Raw genomic sequence first — 13,140 nt, 5'->3', positions numbered from 1 at the left:
GTAAATTCATTCATTCATTCATTCATTCAATCGTATTTATTGAGCGCTTACTGTGTGCAGAGCACTGTACTAAGCGCTTGGGAAGTCCAAATTGGCAACATATAGAGACGGTCCCTACCCAACAGTGGGCTCACAGTCTAAAAGGGGGAGAGAGAAAACAAAACAAAACATCTTCTAGACTGTGAGCCCGCCTTTGGGTAGGGACCGTCTCTATCTGTTGCCGACTTGGACTTCCCAAGAGCTTAGTCCAGTGCTCTGCACACAGTAAGCGCTCAAGAAATACGATTGAATGAATGAATATTAACAAAATAATATAGATAGAATAGTAAATGTGCACAAGTAAAATAGAGTAATGAGTCTGTACAAACATCTATACAGGTGCTGTGGGGAGGGGAAGGAGGTAAGGCGGGGGGATGGGGAGGGGGAGAGGAATCAATCAATCAATCAATCGTATTTATTGAGCGCTTACTGTGTGCAGAGCACTGTATCAATAATAATAATAATAATAATAATGATAATGGCATTTATTAAGCGCTTACTATGTGCAAAGCACTGTTCTAAGCGCTGGGGAGGTTACAGAGTGATCAGGTTGTCCCACGGGGGGCTCGCAGTCTTCATCCCCATTTTACATATCAGGGAACTGAGCCACAGAGAAGTTAAGTGACTTGCCCAAAGCCACACAGCTGACAATTGGTGGAGCCGGGATTTGAACCCATGGCCTCTGACTCCAAAGCCCGGGCTCTTTTCCACTGAGCCACGCTGCTTGGGAAGTACAAGTTGGCAACATATAGACCCAACAGTGGACTCACAGTCTAGAAGGGGGAGACAGAGAACAAAACAAATTAACAAAATAAAATAAATAGGGTATGTACAAGTAAAGTAAATAGAGTAATAAATACGTACAAATATATACATATATGCAGGTGCTGTGGGGAAGGGAAGGAGGTAAGGTGGGGGGGATGGAGAGGTGGAAGAGGGGGAGAGGAAGGAGGGGGCTCAGTCTGGGAAGGCCTCCTGACCTTTCCACGGCTGCTGTTCTCGACACCTGGCCGGACCCCCGCCCCATCACCCTGGACCGGTCCTAAAAGTCGGGGATGGGCCTTCCGGGGGACCAGCCCCCCCCCGTGGGGAGGGGGACAGGTCGGGGGGTTGGGGTGGGAAACATTCATTCATTCAATCGTATTTATTGAGCGCTTACTGTGTGCAGAGCACTGGACTAAGCGCTTGGGAAGTACAAGTTGGCAGCATCTAGAGCCGGTCCCTGCCCAACAGCGGGCTCACAGTCTAGAGGGGGGAGACAGACGACAAAGCAAAACAGGTGGACAGGTGACAAGTCATCAGAATAAATAGAAGTAAAGCTAGATGCACATCATTAACAAAATTCATTAACGGCTCCGGCCTTCTCGGGCCTCCGGGCCCTAGTGGGTTAACGCTGTCCGTTATAATGATAATAATGATGATGGCATTTATTAAGTGCTTACTATGTGCAAAGCACTGTTCTAAGCACTGGGGAGGTTACAAGGTGACCAGGTTGTCCCACGGCGGGGGGCTCACAGTCAATCCCCATTTTACAGATGAGGGAACTGAGGCCCAGAGAAGGGAAGTGACTTGCCCAAAGTCACACAGCTGACAATTGGCGGGGCCGGGATTTGAACCCATGACCTCTGACTCCAAAGACCGGGCTCTTTCCACTGAGCCAGGGGGGACGGGGGGCAAGGTGGGCGGCCTGGCTCTGTCCGTCCCACTCTCACCAGAGCAATGTGCGGGTCTGCCTCTGTGTGTGTGTGTGTGTGTGTGTGTGTGTGTGTGTGTGTGTGTGTGTGTGTGTGTGTGTGTGTGTGTGTGCGCGCGCGCGCCCTGGGGCAAGAGTGTGGCCCCCTGGGTGAGGGTGTGGGAGTGGACTTTAGGGGTGCACGCACGCTGCCTGTGTGAACCCCGTCTGTCTATGTGCGCGTGGGCAAGGGCCTATGAGGGTTGGCCCAGCGCTTAGAACAATGCTTCGCACATAGTAAGCGCTTAACACATAGTAGTAATAATAATGATGGCATTTATTAAGCGCTTACTATGTACAAAGCATTCATTCCTTCATTCAATCGTATTTGTTGAGCGCTTACTGTGTGCAGAGCACTGTACTAAGCGCTTGGGAAGGACAAGTTGGCAACATATAGAGACGGTCCCTACCCAACAACGGGCTCACAGTCCAGAAGGGGCTAGACTTAAAGCACTGTTCTAAGCGCTGGGGAGGTGACAAGGTGATTCATTCATTCATTCATTCAATCGTATTTATTGAGCACTTACTGTGTGCAGAGCACTGTACTAAGCGCTTGGGAAGTACAAGTCGGCAACATATAGAGACGGTCCCTACCCAACAGTGGGCTCACAGTCTAGAAGAAGTGATCAGGTTGTCCCATTGGGGGCTCACTGTCTTTAGCCCCATTTGTCAGATGAGGCCACTGAGGCACAGAGAAGTGAAGTGACTTGCCCAAAGTCACCCAGCTGACAATTGGCGGAGCCGGGATTTGAAACACATGCCATAATAATAATAATAATAATAATAATTATTATTATTATTATTATTATTATTATTATCTGTAGGCCTGTGTAGGTGGGCATTGCGTGTGGGCGAGTGTAATTGGGCGTGTGTGTGTGTGTGTGTGCCTGTGTGTGTGCGTGCGTGTGAGGAGGGTTAAGGCTAGTGTAAAGAGCAGGCAGGGGAGGATTATTGTTGGACTCATCTCCCACTCCCTTAATAATAATAATGATGGTATGTGGTAAGGGCTCACTGTGTGCCAGGGACTGTTTTAAGAGCTGAAGTAGATACGAGGTCATCAGGTGGTCCCACCTGGGGCTCGCAGTCTTCATCCCCATTTGATAGAGGAGGGAACTGAGGCCCAGAGAAGTGAAGTGACCTGCCCAAACTCACACAGCTGACAAGCGGTAGAGCCGGGATTAGAACCCAAACCCGGGTTCTTGCCACTAAGCCACGCTGCTTTTTTTATGGCATTTATTAAGCGCTTACTCTGTGCAAAGCGCTGTTTCTCATGCCCCCCTGCTCCCTTTGCTCCCCGCCACTAGCCTCACAGAATTTACATTTATATCCCTGTCATTTTATTTATTTATATTGATGTCTGTTTATTTGGATTGATGTCTGTTTCTCCTCTACCAGCACCCCTGCCCCCGATTGTGAGCTCGTTGTGGGCAGGGATTGTCAGTTTTTATCGCTGTATTGAACTTTCCCAGGCGCTTAGCGCAGTGCCCCGCACACGTTAAGCGCTTAGTAAATACGTTTGAATGAATGACTAGTGACAAAGGCTGGGGAAGGGCGCGAGTAGGAGGATGTACAAAGGGGAAGAGCTGAAATTGTGGAAATGTGAGCCAGAGAGGAGGGAGGCCCAGTGGTGTCCGTCCCTCTCACTCCGGCCCGATGGCTCCTCTCCCTGAACCTTGACCCTTTCCCACCTGCTGCCAGAGCCAGAGCCGGCCCTCGGGAACCTCTGGGGTCAGAGCGAAAATAATAATAATAATTTTGGTTACTGTTAAGCGCTTACTATGTTCCAGTCACTGTACTAAGCGCTAGTGTGGAGACAAGCAAATGGGGTTGGACACAGTCCCACGTGGGGCTCACAGACTCAATCCCCTTTTTACAATCAATCAATCAATCAATCGTATTTCTTGAGCGCTTACTGTGTGCAGAGCACTGTACTGAGCGCTTGGGAAGTACAAGTTGGCAACATTCAATCGTATTGACTGAGCGCTTACTGTGTGCAGAGCAGTATACTAAATGCTTGGGAAGGTGCAATACAACAATAAACAGACACATCACCTTCCCACAACCAGCTTACAGTCTTGGGGTGGGGGGATGGAGGAAAGACAGACATCAGTACAAATAAATAAATTACAGAAAAGTGCGGCCGCCTAAGGATGGGAGAGAGGGGAGAGGAGGGGAGAGCAAGGGGGAGGAAAGGAGAGGGAAGGAGGGAAGGGGAGGAGAGAGAAGGGGTGATAGGGAAAGGAAGAAGAGAGGAATAAGCATTCAGTCATTCAGTCGTATTTACTGAGTGCTTACGGTGTGCAGAGCACTGTTCTAAGCGCTTGGAAAGTACAGTTCCGCAATATTCATTCATTCATTCAATCGTATTTATTGAGTGCTTACTGTGTGCAGAGCACTGTACTAAGCCCTTGGGAAGCACAAGCTGGCAACATATAGGACGGTCCCTACCCAACAGCGGGCTAGAGACAATCCCTACCCACCAACGGGCTCACGGTCTAGAAGCGGGGAGACAGGCAACAAAACAACAACATCAAGAGCATCAAAATAAATAAATAGAATGAGAGAGACATATCATTAATAAAATAAATAGAATAATAAATGTGTACATATATACGCAGAGAAGCAGCTTTCCCTAGTGGGTAGAGAATGGGCCTGGGAGTTAGAAGGTCACGAGTTCTGATCCCAGCTCTACCACTCGTCTGCCGTGTGTCCTTGGGGAAGCCACTTCACTTCTCTGGGCCTCAGTTACCTCATCTGCGAAATGGGGATTGAGTCTGTGAGCCCCATGTGGGCCAGGGACTGCGTCCCACCCAATTTGCTCGTATCCACCCCAGCCTTAGTAGGGTGCCTGGCACCTAGTAAGCGCTTAACAAATACCATGATTATAAGTCTTAATAAGAAAGGGGAGGAGGGGAGAAGGGGAGGGAAGGAGAGAAGGGAAGGAGAGAGAGATGGGGTGGTAGGGAAAGGGAGCAGAAGAGAGGAATAGGAAAGGGGAGGAGAGGAGGAAGAGAGAGAGGGGGTGGGGTGAAGCGGGGAGAGGGTTTCCGACCCTTGGTGTGTTCGCTAGTGGAGGAGTACCAAGCGCTTAGTACAGTGCTCTGCACACAGTAAGCGCTCAATGAATACAATTGATGATTGATGATGAGAGAAGGGCCTTGGCCCAAGACCTCTGACTGCATTTTGGAGGCCAGAGCCAAAAGACTATAATCGGCTCAGGGGGGCACAGGCATACGGGGAGACCCCCCGCCTCTTCCTTAGGGTGCCCCCGACCCCCACCCCATCTCCACCTTGTGTCCGGCTTCCCACTCGTTAACTTGCTGGATGACTCTGGGGCAGGTTTGCGGGTGGGCTTCGGGGGCTCAGGCCCCATCCCGCGTGGCCAGTCGCTGCCGCCGGCCTGCCCAGAGAGGGCTAGGCGAAGGTCCGAGGGGCACAGCCCTCCCCATCCCACAGCCGGGCAGGACCTGGGTGACCGTGGGAAAGGCCGGCTGGCGGGGTGAAGGCCAAGGCATGGCCCTAGGGTGGCCCGGAGCACAGCGGGAATCCAGCTAGAGATGAGGAGAGGGCGCCGGCAGACCGACGCTCCGGGCTTTCCCACCCTGTCCCGTCCAGCTTCCTTCCCATTTCCGAGCATCCAGCGAGGCCATAAATCGGGATGAATCATCCCATCCCAGGAGGCCAGGTGCAGATAGCGCTGGCCCCGTCAGGCTTACAACCCGGGCCAACCTGTGAGCTGGCCTTCAGCTTCCTCCATCAATCAAACAATTAATCAGTCATCTCCACTGAATGCTTACTGTATGCCGAGCACTGTACTAAGCGGCTGGGAGAGTACACCGTAACAGAGTCGGTAGACCCGTCCCCTGCCCACAGGGAGTGTGAAGGGGGAGGCAGACATTAAATAGATAAACTATTTAGATAAACTATTCTAGACTGTGAGCCCACTGTTGGGTAGGGACTGTCTCTATATGTTGCCAACTTGTACTTCCCAAGTGCTTAGTACAGTGCTCTGCACACAGTAAGTGCTCAATAAATACGATTGATTGATTGATAAACTATGGAGGCGTACGTAGGTGTGGTGGGGCTGAGGGAAGGATAGATGAAGGGAGCAAATTCAAGGGCAAGGGTGATATGGAGGAGTGGGAGAAGGGGAAACTAGGACTCAGTCAGGGAAGGCTTCTCGGAGGAGATGGGCTTGCACGACATAGTGGATAGAGCAAGAACCTAGGAGTCAGAAGGTCGTGGGTTCTAGTCCTGCCTCTTCCACTTGCCTTCTGGGTGACCTTGGGCAAGTCACTTCCCTTTCTGTGCCTCAGTCACCTCATCTGTGAAATGGGGGCTGAGACTGTGAACCCCAAGTGGGACAGGGACTGTTTTTAACCCCATTTGCTTGTATCCACCCAGTCCCTGGCACATAGTAAGCGCTTAACAAGTACCATAGTAATAATTATTATTACAAAGGCTTTGAAAGGGGGGAGAGTGACTGTCAGATATGAAAGGGGAGGGTGTCCAGGCTGGTGGAAGGATGCGGGCGAGAGATCGGTGGCCGAGAGATAGAGGAGATCGAGGTACGGTGAGTACGTTGGCACTAGAGGAGTGAAGTAGGTGGGCTGGGTTGCAGTAGGGGAGCAGCCAAGTAAGGTAGGAGGTGGGTAGGTGAGGGACTGCTTTAAAGCAGATGGTAAGGAATTTCTGTCTGATACCGAGGTGAATGGGCAACCACTGGAGGATTTGGAAAAGTGAGGAAACCTGGGCTGAACGTATTTGTCGAAAAATGATCCGGACAACAGAGGGAAGAATGGAGTGGGGAGAGACGGTAATCAAGACGGGATAGGATAAGTGCTTGGACTAACGTGGTAACTGTTCGGATGCAGAGGAAAGGGTGGATTTTAGCGATGCCGTGAAGGTTGAACCGACGGGATTTGGTGATAGATGGAATATGTGGATTGAATCGGGTAAATGAGTCAGGGATAATGCCAAAGTTACAGGCTCGTGCGACGGGAAGGGTGGTGGTGCTGTCTACAGTGATGGGAAAGTCGGGGGAGGACAGGGTGGGAGTGAGAAGAAGTTCTCGTTTGGGCAGGTTGAGTTTGAGGGGTCAGTGGGACCTTCAAGTTAGAGGAGTCCTGAAAGCTGGAAAAAAAAGGCGAGGCTGCAGAGGAGAGAGATCGGGACTGGAGATGTAGATTGGGGAATCATCCGCGTCGAGGTGATAGCTGGAGCCATGTGACTGAATGGATGGAGATGGAGAGTGGATGGAGATGGAGAAAAGAAGGGGACCAAGACCTGAACCTCGAGGGACCCCCAGGGATGGGAGTCGGAGGAGGAGCTTGAGAAGGATCGGCCGGAGAGATCCTCCCCTACCCGTCCCTTACGGGCTCCCCACACCGAGGGCCTGAAAGCGGCGGGTCCTCCCAGATTTGCGTGGCCCCTCTGACCTGCTCCTGTCAGTCCTCTGAGAAGGCCGACCCCGATGCCCAGTTCCCTCTGGGCTTAGGGACGATAAACAACTCAGCGTTGGCACCCCGAGGGTGGGCGATGCCGGAAAGAACAGCAACAGCACTTAGTACAGTGCTTGGCATACAGTAAACGCTCAGTATATACCACCGATTTAAGGTCACATCTCCTCCAAGAGGCCTTCCCCGATTAAGCCCTCTTTCCCCCCATTGGCTCTTCCTATTGTGTTATCTAGGCATTTGGATCTGTGACCTTTGGACATTTGATATTCTCTCCACCCCCAACCCCACCACACTTACCTGCATATCTTTATATATTATAAATTACTCATTTATTTATGTTAATGTCTGTCTCCCCCTCTAGATTTGTAAGTTCATTATGGGCAGGGAACGTCTCTGCTATTTCTCTTATAATGTACTCTCCCAAGCGCTTAGTACAGTGTTCTGCATGTAGTAAGCACTCCATAAATGCCATTGATTGATAACAGCTCCCATAGTACCCTCAGTTTCTCCCTCAGCAACGGGTGTCTTCCAGAGAAGTTTGGACACAGAGCAAATTCACACTTTGCCCATTACCTTCCTTATCTTCCCACCCAAACCCTGTCCTCCCAATGGCTTTCCCATTCTGTAGACAGCACCACTATTCCTCCCAACTCAAAAGCCCCTGACCTTGGCGGTATCCTCGACTCCTCTCTCTCATTCAACGAACGTATTCAATCCAACGCTAAATCCTGTCGGTCCCACCTTCACAACATCGTTAAAATCCGCCCTTTCCTCTCCATCCGAACTTCTACCGTGTTAATGCAATCACTCATCCTCTCCCGCCTGGATTACTGCATCATTCTCCTTGCTGACGTCCCAGTCTCCAGTCTCTTCCCAATCCAGTCCGTACTTCACTCTGCTGCCTGGATCATTTTTCTACCAAAACGTTCAGGACTTGTCTCCCCACTCCTCAAAGAACTCCAGTGGTTGCCCATCCACCTCCACATCAAACATAAACTCCTCACCGTTGACTTTAAAGCAGTCAATCACCTTGGCCCCTTCTACCTCACCTCGCTATTCTCTTACTACAACCCAGCCTGCACGCTTTGCTCCTCCAAGGCTAGCCTTCTCACTGTGCCTCCATCTCACCGCCGACCCCTCGCTCGTGTCCTGCTTCTTTCCTGGAATGCCCTCGCTCCTCAAATCCGACAATCAATCTCCCCCTCTTCGAAGTCTTATTGAAGGCAATCTCCTCCAAGGGGCCTTCCCTAACCAAGCCCCACTTTCCTCTTCTGCTCCCTTCTACATCACCCTGGCTTGCTCCCTTTGTTCAGCACCCCCTCCCAGCCCCACAGCACTTATGTGTTTTAGACATAAGTCTAAAGTCATAGTCTAAAAGTCATAGACAAAAGACACAGTCTTTTAGACTGTGAGCCCACTGATGGGTAGGGACTGTCTCTATATGTTGCCAACTTGTACTTCCCAAGAGCTTAGTACAGTGCTCTGCACACAGTAAGCGCTCAATAAATACAATTGATTGATTGATTATGTACATAGCTATACTTTATATTAACGTCTGTCTCCCCTCCCGCTAGGCTGTGAGCTTGTTGTGGGGAGAGAATGTGTCAGTTTATTATTGTACTGTACTCTCCCAAGTGCTTAGTGCCACTGGGGTAGATACAAGCTGATCAGGTTGGCACAGTCCCTGTCCCACGTGGGGCTCATACTCTTACTCCCCATTTTACAGATGAGGTAACAGGTTCAGAGAAGTAAAGCGACTCGCTCAGGTTCGCAGAGTAGACAGGTGGTGGAAGAGGGATCAGAACACAGGGCCTTCTGGCTCCCAGGGCCTCTCCACTAGGCAACACTACTTCTCTTTGAAGTCTGACTCCTCCTAATCCTCACGGCCCCCCTGCCCCTTTTTCGTCCCCTGCTCAAATTGGGAAGCCAGGGCCTCTGCCGGGCCCCAAGGCACCATCGCTGACCCAGGGTGCGATCCCTGACGGGCATCCTTGAAGTCCGGTTCCTCGGGCTGTCCTCTCCTCGTGCCCTGCAGCCGGCCACATTCCCACCGCGTCACGGCCTCTTGGCCGCGGGCCCAGGCCTCTCCGGCCCTCCCGAGTCCAGAGGAAAGATGGGACGGACGAACACGGCCCGAGGCCGCCCAAACACGCCTTTCCTGTCTCCGTCCGGGGGCCGGGAGGTCTGGCGGCCTCCCCCTCGCTCCACTCTTCGGACAGCAACTCCGGCCAGGGCCGGGGCCTGGGGGGGTCACCGTGGAGAAGACGGTGGGCCCTCTCCAACCTGGAAAAGAACCGAAACAGTTGGGCCTGTCAAAACAGAGACCCAGAGCCCACCCTTGCCCATCTTCCCGCTCTCTAGCAGCTTCACGGCACCCGGCTTGGGTGAGGCTCCAGGCCCTGGGCTGTTTGCTTGGGCTGCAGACTTAGAGTCATAGAGAAGGGAGAACCCCGAGAAATCATCTAATCTCACCCCGGTCTTCATGTGGGAGAACGCCCAAGTTGCCCGGGATGGAGGTTTTCTTTTTCAGAAAAACTTCAGGGGTGCAAGTGCAATGACCTCCCATCTGCGTCTTGTCACACTGACAATGAGGAAGTCGTCTCTGGGACGGTTTATCGAGTAGGGACCCACAGACTAGATCGGACTAGGACATGCTTTTGTTCAATAGCATTATTGATTATTCAGTCAAAGGATAATTTTTTTACTGGTACTTGTTAATCAATCAATCAATCAATCAATCGTATTTATTGAGCGCTTACTGTGTGCAGAGCACTGTACTAAGCGCTTGGGAGGTACAAGCTGGCAACATATAGAGACAGTCCCTACCCAACAGTGGGCTCACAGTCTAGAAGGGGGAGACAGAGAACAAAACCAAACATACTAACAAAATCAAATAAATAGAATAGATATTTACAAGTAAAATAAATAAATAGAGTAATACTATGTTCCAAGCACTGTACTAAGCGCTAGGGGAGATACAACATAACCTAACTGGGCACAGTCCCTGTCCTACAAGGGGCTCCCCAGTCTAACAAGCACTTAGTCCAGTGCTCTGCACACAGTAAGCGCTCAATAAATACGATTGAATGCATGAAAGTAGGCGGGAATAAGATTTATTCATTTATTTAATGGTATTTCATTCATTCATTCAATCATATTTATTGGGCGCTTACTGTGTGCAGAGCACTGTACTAAGCGCTTGGAAAGTACAATTCAGCAATAGATACAATCCCTGCCCAAACTGGGTTTACAGTCTAGAGTGCTTAGTACATGCCAGGCGCTTCACTAAGCACTGGGGTAGATATTAGCTAATAAGGTTGGATACAGTCCCCTTCCCTCAAGGGGCTCCCCAGGCTAAGTAGGAGGGAGTAAAATTTATTCATTTTTTTATGGTACTTGTTAAGCGCTTACTACATGCCAGGCACTGTACTTAGCACTGGGGCATATACTAGCTAATCAGGTTGGACACGGTCCCTGTCTTGCATAGGATTCACAGCCTCAATCCCCATTTTACAGATGAGGTAACTGAGGCACAGAGAAGTTAAGCGACTCGCTCAACGTGGTACAGCGGGTAAGAGGCAGAGCCTGGGTTAGAACCCAGGCCCTCCGACTCACAGGCCCCGGGCACTTTCCACTAAGCCACACTGCTCCCCATTTTCTTCCCGATTTTTAGATCGGATCGAATCCGGGTGTTTCGCCAACACCAGGGGAAGACAGGAGTGGGTTTCAAAAGGATTAGGTAAACCGGAAAATCCATCCTACGGGAACAGGATGAAATTCAGTAGGGAGGGGTGCAGTTAGGGAGCAGAACACAAAGATCGCAAGTACGGGATGGGCTGAGATTGACGGAGCAGAAGCACAGCAGAAAACATGGGATGCGGTAACCAGAAGCTGAGCGTGAGTCAGCCGGGCAAGGCTTCTGTTAAAAACGCCAACGTGGTGTACTACGGTGCGGGTTGCCCTGGTAGCCAGTCCATCTGCCGCTCTCCGCTCTCTCTGAGCACTTGTGCCAGGCTGCTTCTGCTCTGCTCTCTTCAAAAGAATGTAAAAATGCTGGGAAAGGGGCCTATGTTTTGTGCTTGCTCTGGCCAGAATTTCTGGCTCCCCTTTCTTTCAGGTCAAGGGTGGAGAAGGATGGTGGCTTTGAGCAAGTAGAGCAGCTGGGCACTTAATCAGAATGGTGATAATATTTGTTTAGCGCTTACTATGTGCCAGTCACCGTATTAAGCGCTGGGTGGGTACGAGCCAATCGGGTTGGACCCGGTCCCTGTCCCACGTGGGACTTGCAGTCTCAACCCCCATTTTACAGATGAGGTAAAAATAGAAGTGAAGTGACTTGCCCAGGGTTACACAGCAGACAAGCGGTGGAGTCAGGATTAGAACCCAGGGCCTCTGAGTCCCAGGCCTGCGCTCTTTCTAGCAGGCTACACTGCTTCCCTCTGGAGCCGGCTTTCAGGATTTGGGCCCCAGCAGGCTTCTATCTAATAATACTAACGCCTTTGACCTTTTTAAACCATCTTTTTTCTGGATCTTTTCGAGTTACTCCAAAAAAAAAATGGGAAAGCCAAAAGGCCCTAGTAGTAGTAGGGGTAGTTTTGGGCGGGGAGGGGGAGTGGGTAATGGCATTTGCTAAGCGCTTACTAGACAAGCTAATCATGTTGGACACAGTCCGTGTCCCACCTGGGGCTCACAGTCTTCCTCCCCATTTTACAGGTGAGGTATACGCAGAAGACGGGTCACACAGCAGACAGGTGGCCAAGCCGGAATTAGAACCCAGGTCCTTCTGGTGGTGGTGGTCATACTAGTCGTAGCAGTAGTAGTAGTAATAGTATAATAGTATAATAAGCTCTCAGAGCAGGCTGAAGAAAGACTTCCCAGTTTATATCAGCGGGAAGATATCCCCCCAAATTACCATTTGTGCCAGTTAAGCCACATTTCTTCCCCTTCTAGCTAGTCTAATTTTCCCCTGTGTATTATTTCCCAGCATTTAGAACAGTGCTCTGCACACAGTAAGCGCTCAGTAAATATTTTAAATAATAAGTACAATTGCTACTACTTCTACTCTCTCCTGCCATATTGATGGTAATACAATAATAATAATAATAATAATGGCATTTATTAAGCGCTTACTATGTGCAAAGCACTGTTCTAAGCGCTGGGGAGGTTACAAGGTGATCAGGTTGTCCCACATAGGGCTCACAGTCTTAATCCCCATTTTACAGATGAGGTAACTGAGGCTCAGAGAAGTGAAGTGACTTGCCCAAAGTCACACAGCGACAAGTGGCAGAGCCGGGATTTGAACCCATGACCTCTGACTCCAAAGCCCGGCCTCTTTCCACTGAGCCACGCTGAAAATATATCCCAGTGCCACGTGTGCTATCTGAAATAATGACACTACAGTGCTGACTCGCAATTCAGGATGGGCTCTAACCCCAGGGCTTTTTCTGCTGTGTTTTGGGCTTAGTCAGTCTTTCCTCTGCCTTGATTTATTTTTTTGTCTCATTCCAATGACCCTGATGAACAGCATGGTCTAGTGGAAAGAGCATAGTCCAGAAGTAAAGAGATTTGGGTTCCAGTGCCACCTCTGCCCTGTGTCTGCTGTTAGACAGCTCTCTGCTGTTAACCTCTCTGTGCCTCAGTTTCCTCATCATAATACCTGCTCCTCCCTGCCTCACAGGGTTGTTGGGAGCACAAGACGAGTTAACTAACATATTCTTCATTTTATTACTGCGTTTTGCTGAGGTTTGGTCGGACCATTTCCCCAGTCTATTTTATTCTATTCTGTTTTATTCTTCTCTTCTCAAATGTTAGCACTCAAACATCACTGCCAAGTTGATGAACAGGCCTTAGATTTCAGTCAATCAATCAACCATATTTATTGCGGGTTTACTGTGTGCAGGGCACTGTACT

The sequence above is a fragment of the Tachyglossus aculeatus genome, chromosome 17 (assembly GCF_015852505.1).
Source record: "Tachyglossus aculeatus isolate mTacAcu1 chromosome 17, mTacAcu1.pri, whole genome shotgun sequence".
Taxonomy (NCBI): Eukaryota; Metazoa; Chordata; class Mammalia; order Monotremata; family Tachyglossidae; genus Tachyglossus; species Tachyglossus aculeatus.
The sequence above is the reverse complement of the archived record's forward strand: the minus strand, read 5'-3'. Positions refer to the sequence as shown.